This window comes from Drosophila takahashii, unplaced genomic scaffold, assembly GCF_030179915.1.
Source record: "Drosophila takahashii strain IR98-3 E-12201 unplaced genomic scaffold, DtakHiC1v2 scaffold_15, whole genome shotgun sequence".
NCBI lineage: Eukaryota > Metazoa > Arthropoda > Insecta > Diptera > Drosophilidae > Drosophila > Drosophila takahashii.
The window spans coordinates 48,900-62,886 of record NW_027221668.1 but is presented as its reverse complement, the minus strand read 5'-3'; the positions used below and the strand labels follow the sequence as shown (position 1 = coordinate 62,886).

The window sequence follows — 13,987 nt, the reverse complement described above, 5'->3', positions numbered from 1 at the left end:
GTTGTTCAATAATTAATTGGACAACCACTGACATCCTATAGTAGTTTTTGGCCACACGTCTAAATATCGAAATTATTTAATTCCGTTTGCCACCCATACGATAGAATAACTATCTATAATAATAATGTGTACGCATAAAATATATATGTATATATATAGACCAACAGACAAGCACTTCACCCTATAGTAGTTTTTGGCCACGACGTCTATATATCGGCATATTTAATTCTCTTTGCCACCCAACCAAAGATATTCACTTTTTTATATAAAGTATTATTTGATCATATTAATATAACCAATTATTTCTGCCATATTCATATAATTTCTTTTATGAATTATTTTTGGTCATATCCATATAATCTATATGCCGTATCCATATAATGAATACGGCATATCCATACAACTAGCCATATTTGTATGTCAATGTATATTTTATTATACATTTTTTTTCTTTATACATATAATATGGTATTTCCATATCGCTATAATTGAATTATATGTATAAGATATCATTTATATATAGCATTGCCAAAATAATATGATAAACATAAATTTTGAACAATACGGCCGGTCGGCGAGCACTGCCTCCCTATATATGTTTTGGCCACGACGTCTAAATATTGGGTATTTTTCGTACTGCGGCCCCGGTGTATGTAAATTGGGCATATTTCGTACTGATGCCAACATATCTATATGACTCATTATTTTCTTCCATATCAATATAACTTCTTTTATTTCCATATTCAAGTAATTTCTTATTTGCCATATCAATATAAAATATTTTTTGGTCATATTTATATAATCTATATGCCGTATCCATATAATGAATACGGCATATCCATACAACTAGCCATATTTGTATGTCAATGTATATTTTATTATACATTTTTTTTCTTTATACATATAATATGGTATTTCCATATCGCTATAATTGAATTATATGTATAAGATATCATTTATATATAGCATTGCCAAAATAATATGATAAACATAAATTTTGAACAATACGGCCGGTCGGCGAGCACTGCCTCCCTATATATGTTTTGGCCACGACGTCTAAATATTGGGTATTTTTCGTACTGCGGCCCCGTGTATGTAAATTGGGCATATTTCGTACTGATGCCAACATATCTATATGACTCATTATTTTCTTCCATATCAATATAACTCTTTTATTTCCATATTCAAGTAATTTCTTTATTTGCCATATCAATATAAAATATTTTTTGGTCATATTTATATAATCTATATGCCGTATCCATATAATGAATACGGCATATCCATACAACTAGCCATATTTGTATGTCAATGTATATTTTATTATACATTTTTTTTCTTTATACATATAATATGGTATTTCCATATCGCTATAATTGAATTATATGTATAAGATATCATTTATATATAGCATTGCCAAAATAATATGATAAACATAAATTTTGAACAATACGGCCGGTCGGCGAGCACTGCCTCCCTATATATGTTTTGGCCACGACGTCTAAATATTGGGTTTTTTTGGTACTGCGGGCGGGGTGTATGTAAATTGGGCATATTTCGTACTGATGCCAACATATCTATATGACTCATTATTTTCTTCCATATCAATATAACTTCTTTTATTTCCATATTCAAGTAATTTCTTTATTTGCCATATCAATATAAAATATTTTTGGTCATATTTATATAATCTATATGCCGTATCCATATAATGAATACGGCATATCCATACAACTAGCCATATTTGTATGTCAATGTATATTTTATTATACATTTTTTTCTTTATACATATAATATGGTATTTCCATATCGCTATAATTGAATTATATGTATAAGATATCATTTATATATAGCATTGCCAAAATAATATGATAAACATAAATTTTGAACAATACGGCCGGTCGGCGAGCACTGCCTCCCTATATATGTTTTTGGCCACGACGTCTAAATATTGGGTATTTTTCGTACTGCGGCCCCGGTGTATGTAAATTGGGCATATTTCGTACTGATGCCAACATATCTATATGACTCATTATTTTCTTCCATATCAATATAACTTCTTTTATTTCCATATTCAAGTAATTTCTTTATTTGCCATATCAATATAAAAATATTTTTTGGTCATATTTATATAATCTATATGCCGTATCCATATAATGAATACGGCATATCCATACAACTAGCCATATTTGTATGTCAATGTATATTTTATTATACATTTTTTTTCTTTATACATATAATATGGTATTTCCATATCGCTATAATTGAATTATATGTATAAGATATCATTTATATATAGCATTGCCAAAATAATATGAAAACATAAATTTGAACAATACGGCCGGTCGGCGAGCACTGCCTCCCTATATATGTTTTTGGCCACGACGTCTAAATATTGGGTATTTTTCGTACTGCGGCCCGGTGTATGTAAATTGGGCATATTTCGTACTGATGCCACCATATCTATATAACTTATTTTATTTTATTTCCATATATATTAAATTTTTTTCCATACCTATAATATTCAAATAATAATTTTTTTCCATATCCATATTAAATTATTATTTTTCCATATCCATATAACTGTTATTCCATATCCAACACTAGAATTTATATTTATCCATATCCATATAACATTATTTACATATCAATATAAATAATATTTTTCCATATCTACTAGAACTTATTATTTCTTTATATCATATAATAATATTTTTCCAATCCATACTGAACTTATTTTTTCCCATATCCATACAGAACTATAAATTTCCCATATTCATATAACTAATTTTTTAATATCCATATAGAAACATTATATTTTGCCATATCTATATAACTCATTTTATTCATATCCATACTAGAACTTATATTCTTAATATCCATTTAACTTAATATTTTTCCATATCCATACAGAACTTTTTATTTTTCCCATATCATAAAACTAAATTTTTTCATATCCTACTAGAATTAATATTCTTCTATATCATATAACTTATTATTACCATTCCAATATAATTAATTTTTTCCATATCCATACTAGAGCTATTATCTCTTAATATCCATAAAACTCAATATTTTTTCATATCCATACTTGAACTTATTATTTTACCCATATCCATATAACTCGTTTTTTCCCATATCCATACTAGAAATTTAGTATTTATCCCATATCCATATAAATCATTATTTACCATATCAATATAAATAATATTTTTCCATATTCATACTAGAACTTATTCTTTCTTTAATATTGATATTACTTAATTTTTTTTCATATACTTACTAGATCTTATTCTTTTTCCGATATCCATACTAGATCTTATAAATTTTGACATATTAATATAACTAATTTTTTTCATATACATAGTAGAACATTATATTTTTGCCATATCTATACAACTCATTTTATTCCATATCCATACTAGAACTTATTATTTCTTTAATATCCATATAACTTAATATTTTTCCATATCCATACCAGAACTTTTTATTTTTCCCATATCCATAGAACTAATTTTTTTCATATCCATACTAGAACCTAATTTTCTTCCTATATCCATTATAACTTATTATTTACTATTACAATATAATTAATTTTTTCCATATCCATACTAGAGCTTATTATCTCTTCAATATCCATAAAACTCAATATTTTTCATATCCATACTAGAACTGATTATTTTTCCCATATCCATACTAGAACTCAGTATTCTTCCCATATCCATACTACAACTTAGTATTTTTCCCATATGCATATAACTCATTATTTAGCATATCAATATAACTAATTTTTTTCCATATCCATACTAGAACTTATTATTTCTTTAATATCCATATAACTCAATATTTTTTTATATCCATACTAGAACTTATTATTTTTCCCATATCCATACTAGAACTTATAAATTTTCCCATATTCATATAACTAATTTTTTTCATATCCATACTAGAACATTAAATTTTTGCCATATCTATATAACTCATTTTATTCCATATCCATACTAGAACTTATTATTTCTTTAATATCCATATAACTCAATATTTTTTCATATCCATACTAGAACTTATCATTTTTCCCATATTCATATAACTCATTTTTCCATATCCATACTAGAACTCTGTATTCTTTTCCATATCCATATAACTCATTTTTTTTTCATATCCATACTAGAACTTATTATTTTTCCCATATCCACATAACTCATTTTTTTCATATCCATACTAGAACTTGTTATTTTTCCCATATCCATATAACTCATTTTTTTCATATCCATACTAGAACTTAATATTATTTTCATATCCATATAACTCATGTTTGGACTTGGAATATTTTTATACACGTCACTAATAGGATGACGATTCAATCATCTATTTTAAGAGGAACATTGACTTGCATATGTCTCTTACTTGCATGTTCGGACTTAGAATATTTTTATACACGTCACTAATAGGATGACGATTCAGTTGGCTACCTTAAGAGGTACATATACTTGCATATGTCTCTTACTTGTATGTTCGGACTTAGAATATTTTTATACACGTCACTAATAGGATGACGATTCAGTTGGCTACCTTAAGAGGTACATATACTTGCATATGTCTCTTATTTGCATGTTCGGACTTAGAATATTTTTATACGCGTCACTAATAGGATGACGATTCAGTTGGCTACCTTAAGAGGTACATATACTTGCATATGTCTCTTAATATCAAGTTCCGACTTAGAATATTTGTATACGCGTCACTAATAGGATGACGATTCAGTTGGCTACCTTAAGAGGTACATATACTTGCATATGTCTCTTACTTGTATGTTCGGACTTAGAATATTTGTATACACGTCACTAATAGGATGACGATTCAGTTGGCTACCTTAAGAAGTACATATACTTGCATATGTCTCTTATTTGCATGTTCGGACTTAGAATATTTTTATACGCGTCACTAATAGGATGACGATACATATGGCTACCATTGTTAAATATATTTAAATAAAATTTATTTAAATATAATTATTATTTTATATATATATATTTTATATATATATATATTCTGACTTAAAAAAGCCAAACAAAATAAACACAATTAAATTTATGTTTATTATCGAATCATCAAGCAAAGGATAAGCTTCAGTGGATCGCAGTATGGCAGCTGCTCAACCACTTACAACACCTTGCCTGTTACAAAAGTCGTTTACAATTGATTCTAGGCTTTGTCATTGTATTAAATAATGCTTTTATATGTAACTAGCGCGGCATCAGGTGATCGAAGATCCTCCCAATTTACTATGTTACAAATTACATTGGCATCACATCCATTGTCGTTTATAAAGTAAATTATAAACTTTAAATGGTTTAGAAGCCATACAATGCAAATTGCCCCTTATTTATCATTGCAGTCCAGCACGGATACGACCTTAGAGGCGTTCAGGCATAATCCAACGGACGTAGCGTCATACCACTGTTCGCTCGAACAAGTATTGTGCCATTGGTCCGTACCTGCGGTTCCTCTCGTACTACGCAGGAATGCTGTCGCAACAACGTTTTGTCATTAGTAGGGTAAAACTAACCTGTCTCACGACGGTCTAAACCCAGCTCACGTTCCCTTGCATGGGTGAACAATCCAACGCTTGGTGAATTTTGCTTCACAATGATAGGAAGAGCCGACATCGAAGGATCAAAAAGCGACGTCGCTATGAACGCTTGGCCGCCACAAGCCAGTTATCCCTATGGTAACTTTTCTGACACCTCTTGTTAAAAACTCTTTAAACCAAAAGGATCGATAGGCCGAGCTTTTGCTGTCCCTGTGTGTACTGAACACCGAGATCAAGTCAGCATTTGCCCTTTTGCTCTATGTGTGGTTTCTGTCCGCACTGAGCTGGCCTTGGGACACCTCCGTTATTATTTGAGAGATGTACCGCCCCAGTCAAACTCCCTACCTGGCAATGTCCTTGAATTGGATCATACCTGAGTAATTGGAGTTATACCAAATTTTCAAATCAAAAATACATAAATGCACCGTTTTATTAAAGAATTTGTTTGCGATTATATAACAAACTCGTGATACTTTGATCAAGAAGCTTGCATCAAAACCCAATACCATAAGATATAATAAATATATCCGTATAATGGCTAGGAAATGATACACGTTCCATTTAATCAAGTAAGTAAGGAAACAATAAGAGTAGTGGTATTTCATTGACGATACCAAACCGAAGTCTAATATCTCCCACTTATTCTACACCTCTTATGTCTCCTTACACTGCCAGATTAGAGTCAAGCTCAAAAGGGTCTTCTTTCCCCGCTAATTATTCCAAGCCCGTTCCCTTGGCTGTGGTTTCGCTAGATAGTAGATAGGGACAGTAGGAATCTCGTTAATCCATTCATGCGCGTCACTAATTAGATGACGAGGCATTTGGCTACCTTAAGAGAGTCATAGTTACTCCCGCCGTTGACCCGCGCTTACTTGAATTTCTTCACTTTGACATTCAGAGCACTGGGCAGAAATCACATTGTGTCAACACCCGCTAGGGCCATCACAATGCTTTGTTTTAATTAGACAGTCGGATTCCCCAAGTCCGTGCCAGTTCTGAATTGATTGTTAATTGATAATCGTTATAATTAATAAGAACTAATTGGTTTGACCCAATTAGTATTCTTAAAAATTTTAGCAAGAAAGTTCCACAATTGGCTACGTAACTAACTATCCGGGGAACAAGTAACTAACATAAATGCTAGAAACTCTATTTACCCAGAACGAGCACATAAACCATGTTATTGTTTCCCAATCAAGCCCGACTATCTCAATCTTCAGAGCCAATCCTTATCCCGAAGTTACGGATCTAATTTGCCGACTTCCCTTACCTACATTATTCTATCGACTAGAGACTCTTCACCTTGGAGACCAGCTGCGGATATTGGTACGGCCTGTTGAGAAGTTTGCGTGTCCCCACCATAAATTTTCAAGGTCCGAGGAGAAAATATCGACACAACAGTATATGTCATGCTCTTCTAGCCCATCTACCATATCTCTCTGCGAAAGACTTCCATGGTAGTACGGCTATAAAACAGAAAAGAAAACTCTTCCGATATCTCTCGACGGCTTCTTTATGGTCGTTCCTGTTGCCAGGATGAGCACGAGGCCCATATTTAATAACAAACGGATACTCAACAGGTTACGGAATTGGAACCGTATTCCCTTTCGTTCAAAATTATTCAAGTATATTATATTAGCTTGATTTGTATATATTGCGTTTTTGGTTTTACTTGAAAATTTTCGGCTTTCGCCTTGAACTTAGGACCGACTAACTCGTGATCAACCACTGTTCACACGAAACCCTTCTCCACTTCAGTCCTCCAAGGTCTCATTCGATTATTTGCTACTACCACCAAGATCTGTACCAATGGCAGCTCCATGCAGGCTTACGCCAAACACTTCTACGCATACCATTGTACCTTCCTACTCACTAAAGTTTCAAAATTTATATCACAAGTAATATAAATCATCTACTTTAGCGGTAATGTATAGGTATACAACTTAAGCGCCATCCATTTTAAGGGCTAGTTGCTTCGGCAGGTGAGTTGTTACACACTCCTTAGCGGATTTCGACTTCCATGATCACCGTCCTGCTGTTTTAAGCAACCAACGCCTTTCATGGTATCTGCATGAGTTGTTAATTTGGGCACCGTAACATTACGTTTGGTTCATCCCACAGCGCCAGTTCTGCTTACCAAAAGTGGCCCACTGGGCACATTATATCATAACCTTAAACTTCATATCAAGAAAGTTAAGGTTCTTACCCATTTAAAGTTTGAGAATAGGTTAAGATCGTTTCGACCCTAAGGCCTCTAATCATTCGCTTTACCAGATAAGATTATTTTATATAATATTAAAATGCACCAGCTATCCTGAGGGAAACTTCGGAAGGAACCAGCTACTAGATGGTTCGATTGGTCTTTCGCCCCTATACTCAATTCTGACAATCGATTTGCACGTCAGAACTGTTTCGGTCTTCCATCAGGGTTTCCCCTGACTTCAACCTGATCAAGTATAGTTCACCATCTTTCGGGTCACAGCATATATGCTCAAGGTACGTTCCAGTTAGAGGCATAAATAATATAAATATCATTATACATAACTATATAGAACGCCCCGGGATTGTGTTAATTAGCTATAAATAGTTAAAAAACTAATCCCATTATTAGTCAAGTTAATTACGCTATTAGGTTTATATCCCAATAACTTGCACATATGTTAGACTCCTTGGTCCGTGTTTCAAGACGGGTCCCGAAGGTATCCTGAATCTTTCGCATTGTTAATCCTACAAGTGCATATAATAAACACAAAAATCAATGATAATCATGCCATTATATAATTCCGAAAAATTAACGCACTGTATTCATATAAATCTATCAGCACTTTATCAAATTAATAACATTTATTCTGTGTTAAAATGCAAGCAATTTAATTTGAATAAACTATAAGTTATATTTTATGATAAATTTGGTATGCTAATAGATTACAATGTCCTTATATGGAAAAAATGCACACTATTATCATAATATTGTTTAAATATTACAATTTTAATGATGAATTTTCCATAACGGATATTCAGGTTCATCGGGCTTAACCTCTAAGCAGTTTCACGTACTGTTTAACTCTCTATTCAGAGTTCTTTTCAACTTTCCCTCACGGTACTTGTTTACTATCGGTCTCATGGTTATATTTAGTTTTAGATGGAGTTTACCACCCACTTAGTGCTGCACTATCAAGCAACACGACTCTTTGGAAACATCATCTAGTAATCATTAACGTTATACGGGCCTGGCACCCTCTATGGGTAAATGGCCTCATTTAAGAAGGACTTAAATCGTTAATTTCTCATACTAGAATATTGACGCTCCATACACTGCATCTCACATTTGCCATATAGACAAAGTGACTTAGTGCTGAACTGATTTCTTTTCGCTCGCCGCTACTAAGAAAATCCTTGTTAGTTTCTTTTCCTCCCCTAATTAATATGCTTAAATTCAGGGGGTAGTCCCATATGAGTTGAGGTTGTATATAACTTTTATTTGCAATTAATTCTTTATATATAATGATAAAACATTTTATTAAATTCGTTTAAAGCTGACGTATATATATATTAATGGCATTTATTTGTAACGAATTAACGAAGAATAATAATATTGTCAACGTTTTTCATATTTCAAATCATTAATAAGAGACAATTCTAGATAATATTTTATGCTAGACATTTCTCAGTATTATTTGATTGAAAAAGAAAATATTCCTCTTCGTTTTTCTCAAAGTTTAATTACTATTGTGAGATAATGTTTTTCATATATTTGTTAATATTATGAATAAAATAATTAAATTATTTTTATCCAATAATATACCATATGCTTATAAAATTTTATTATAAAATTTGTATAAACAACTTAATTAGCATAGTCTTACAACCCTCAACCATATGTAGTCCAAGCAGCACTATAAAATTAATTAAAGTACATAACAGCATGGACTGCGATATGCGTTCAAAATGTCGATGTTCATGTGTCCTGCAGTTCACACGATGACGCACAGTTTGCTGCGTTCTTCATCGACCCATGAGCCGAGTGATCCACCGCTTAGAGTTTTATAATATTGGTTTTAAATTTGGTCAAATATGTTTTTATTGAAAGAAATTAAAAATACACCATTTTACTGGCATATATCAATTCCTTCAATAAATGTATTTATATACCTAAAATAAATGCTGCGAAATGTCTTAGTTTTATATAAACAATATATATCAAAGTATTATTTGTAATGGCATTTGTTTGTTAATATATATTGATAATTTTATATAAAACATTAACCTGAAACCAGGTACAACATTGTATATTTTAGGTTGTTGCATTATCCAATGTATGATCATCATCAAATTAGTTGGCCAATACATCTCGCAACGCGTGTATATTATGGTCCATATACACACAAAAGTTTATAATAAATATATAAAATATATTTTATTATATTAATAATTCGATTTGCTTGTTCGAATTTTATGTTTGTTTCTATTTAATTTATTTGTAATAATATTATATTATTACAATATTTCGATTTGCTTGTTCGAAATTTATTTGATCTTTTACTTTTAAGATCATATTTTTGGTATAATTATTATTATAATTATTATGTATATATATATATATTGGTAATTTGTATTAAATTTGTATTAACAAATTTTTTTATTAACGGTAAGGATATTATACAATAATGATCCTTCCGCAGGTTCACCTACGGAAACCTTGTTACGACTTTTACTTCCTCTAAATAATCAAGTTCGGTCAACTTTTGCGAAACAACCGTAACACACAAGGCGTCACAGTGATCACGTCCGGAGACCTCACTAAATAATTCAATCGGTAGTAGCGACGGGCGGTGTGTACAAAGGGCAGGGACGTAATCAATGCGAGTTAATGACTCACACTTACTGGGAATTCCAAGTTCATGTGAACAGTTTCAGTTCACAATCCCAAGCATGAAAGTGGTTCAGCGGTTTACCCGGACCTCTCGGTCTAGGAAATACACGTTGATACTTTCATTGTAGCGCGCGTGCAGCCCAGGACATCTAAGGGCATCACAGACCTGTTATTGCTCAATCTCATTATTGCTAGACGCAATTTGTCCATTTAAGAAGCTAGTGTCCTTATAATGGGACAAACCAACAGGTACGGCTCCACTTATATAAACACATTCAAACACAATAAACATTTTACTGCCACCATGAATGAAGGCTATATAAGCTTCAACACCATAATCCTGAAGATATCTATTTAATATATTTGAGTCTCGTTCGTTATCGGAATTAACCAGACAAATCACTCCACGAACTAAGAACGGCCATGCACCACCACCCATAGATTCGAGAAAGAGCTATCAATCTGTCTTACACACTTATGTTCGGACCTGGTAAGTTTTCCCGTGTTGAGTCAAATTAAGCCGCAGGCTCCACTCCTGGTGGTGCCCTTCCGTCAATTCCTTTAAGTTTCAGCTTTGCAACCATACTTCCCCCGGAGCCCAAAAGCTTTGGTTTCCCGGGAAGCGACTGAGAGAGCCATAAAAGTAGCTACACCCAATTGCTAGCTGGCATCGTTTATGGTTAGAACTAGGGCGGTATCTGATCGCCTTCGAACCTCTAACTTTCGTTCTTGATTAATGAAAACATCTTTGGCAAATGCTTTCGCTTAAGTTAGTCTTACGACGGTCCAAGAATTTCACCTCTCGCGTCGTAATACTAATGCCCCCAAACTGCTTCTATTAATCATTACCTCTTGATCTGAAAACCAATGAAAGCAGAACAGAGGTCTTATTTCATTATCCCATGCACAGAATATTCAGGCATTTGAAGCCTGCTTTAAGCACTCTAATTTGTTCAAAGTAATTGTACCGGCCCACAATAACACTCGTTTAAGAGCACTAATGCAGGTTTTTAAATAGGAGGAACATATGAAAAAATACAAGTATTTAAACACATATAAGAACTCCACCGGTAATACGCTTACATACATAAAGGTATAGTACTAACCACAATTGTAAGTTGTACTACCCGTATGAAGCACAAGTTCAACTACGAACGTTTTAACCGCAACAACTTTAATATACGCTATTGGAGCTGGAATTACCGCGGCTGCTGGCACCAGACTTGCCCTCCAATTGGTCCTTGTTAAAGGATTTAAAGTGTACTCATTCCAATTACAGGGCCTCGGATATGAGTCCTGTATTGTTATTTTTCGTCACTACCTCCCCGAGCTGGGAGTGGGTAATTTACGCGCCTGCTGCCTTCCTTAGATGTGGTAGCCGTTTCTCAGGCTCCCTCTCCGGAATCGAACCCTGATTCCCCGTTACCCGTTGCAACCATGGTAGTCCTAGATACTACCATCAAAAGTTGATAGGGCAGACATTTGAAAGATCTGTCGTCGGTACAAGACCATACGATCTGCATGTTATCTAGAGTTCAACCAATATAACGATCTTGCGATCGCTTGGTTTTAGCCTAATAAAAGCACATGTCCCATAAGGTTCATGTTTTAATTGCATGTATTAGCTCTAGAATTACCACAGTTATCCAAGTAACTGTTAACGATCTAAGGAACCATAACTGATATAATGAGCCTTTTGCGGTTTCACTTTTAATTCGTGTGTACTTAGACATGCATGGCTTAATCTTTGAGACAAGCATATAACTACTGGCAGGATCAACCAGAATAATGTTTTCGTTCATATTTCATTCATATTTTTTGAATAGAAATTAGTAATATAAATATAATAGATTTTATTTCCATTTTATATGTTCGGTTTTTCTTAAATATTGATTTTAATTCAATATTTTTTTTTTGCTTTGTGAAATAATTCTATTTTAATTCGAATACGGCCATTTTTATATGGCATTCGTATACGTTCTTTAATTTTTACTTGTTTCGCCACTAATATAACAAGTTTATAATTGATGTTAAAGAAAAAGTACAACTTTTTTATAACACAATTTTCAATATATATTGTGCTTTCTATAAGTTTTTATTATATTATATATACATATTTCATTCTAAAATATCATTTTTGTGCAACATACATAATTATTGTATCCACACATGTACAATTTTTGTTTAACCAATATAAATATTGAGTTAAATCATTTGCATTTTGATGATAAATTTAAAATTTATCTTTTCCATATAACTCTCTGGTAATATATGATATAAAACCGAGCGCATATGAAATTATTTTGATCACTAATATTGCAATTATATTTTATTATAATGCTTTTTGTAAACACATTGTACCGGCAAGCGATACTCTGTGCCCAAACGACAGGGGATATAATAATTTAATATAAATTATCATATATACCTGCCACCAAAGATTAACGATAAAAGTCGGAAACAATTTGTTATTCTATATATAATAGAAACTTGACCTCTGTTTCACCTTATTATCATGGGTTTATAATATTAACCGCGTAGCCAAGTCTTAATTTCATTTAAGAAACAAATTTATACGGATAATATTTTGATTTTAATATATGTTGTTCTATTGATAACAAAAGTATATATTATAATATATTTTGTTCAATAGTAGATGGACTACTTACTGTACCATCCTTATTTTTTATTATTATTGATATACATTATATTGACAACAGCATATGATATTCATATGGTTTGTTCAATAATTAATTGGTGGACAACCACTGACCATCCTATAGTAGTTTTTGGCCACGACGTCTAAATATCGAAATTATTTAATTCCGTTTGCCACCCATACGATAGATATTAACTATCTATAATAATAATGTGTACGCATAAAATATTATATGTATATATATAGACCAACAGACAAGCACTTCACCCTATAGTAGTTTTTGGCCACGACGTCTATATATCGGGCATATTTAATTCTCTTTGCCACCCAACCAAAGATATTCACTTTTTTATATAAAGTATTATTTGATCATATTAATATAACCAATTATTTCTGCCATATTCATATAATTTCTTTATGAATTATTTTTTGGTCATATCCATATAATCTATATGCCGTATCCATATAATGAATACGGCATATCCATACAACTAGCCATATTTGTATGTCAATGTATATTTTATTATACATTTTTTTTCTTTATACATATAATATGGTATTTCCATATCGCTATAATTGAATTATATGTATAAGATATCATTTATATATAGCATTGCCAAAATAATATGATAAACATAAATTTTGAACAATACGGCCGGTCGGCGAGCACTGCCTCCCTATATATGTTTTTGGCCACGACGTCTAAATATTGGGTATTTTTCGTACTGCGGCCCCGGTGTATGTAAATTGGGCATATTTCGTACTGATGCCAACATATCTATATGACTCATTATTTTCTTCCATATCAATATAACTTCTTTTATTTCCATATTCAAGTAATTTCTTTATTTGCCATATCAATATA

The 13,987-nt window shown here is 32.2% G+C and overlaps 3 non-coding genes across 3 annotated transcripts; all 3 read right to left on the bottom strand.

Moving 5' to 3' along the window:
* Window positions 1-5,100: 5,100 nt before the first annotated feature.
* Window positions 5,101-9,057, bottom strand: LOC138914242 (large subunit ribosomal RNA). The gene has a single exon (XR_011420103.1). It is a non-coding gene; the product is annotated as a large subunit ribosomal RNA (ribosomal RNA).
* Window positions 9,058-9,455: 398 nt separating this feature from the next.
* LOC138914248 (5.8S ribosomal RNA) lies at window positions 9,456-9,634 on the bottom strand. Its single transcript, XR_011420109.1, has one exon. It is a non-coding gene; the product is annotated as a 5.8S ribosomal RNA (ribosomal RNA).
* A 621-nt stretch (window positions 9,635-10,255) lies between these two features.
* On the bottom strand, window positions 10,256-12,250 carry LOC138914239 (small subunit ribosomal RNA). The gene has a single exon (XR_011420100.1). It is a non-coding gene; the product is annotated as a small subunit ribosomal RNA (ribosomal RNA).
* Window positions 12,251-13,987: the final 1,737 nt, after the last annotated feature.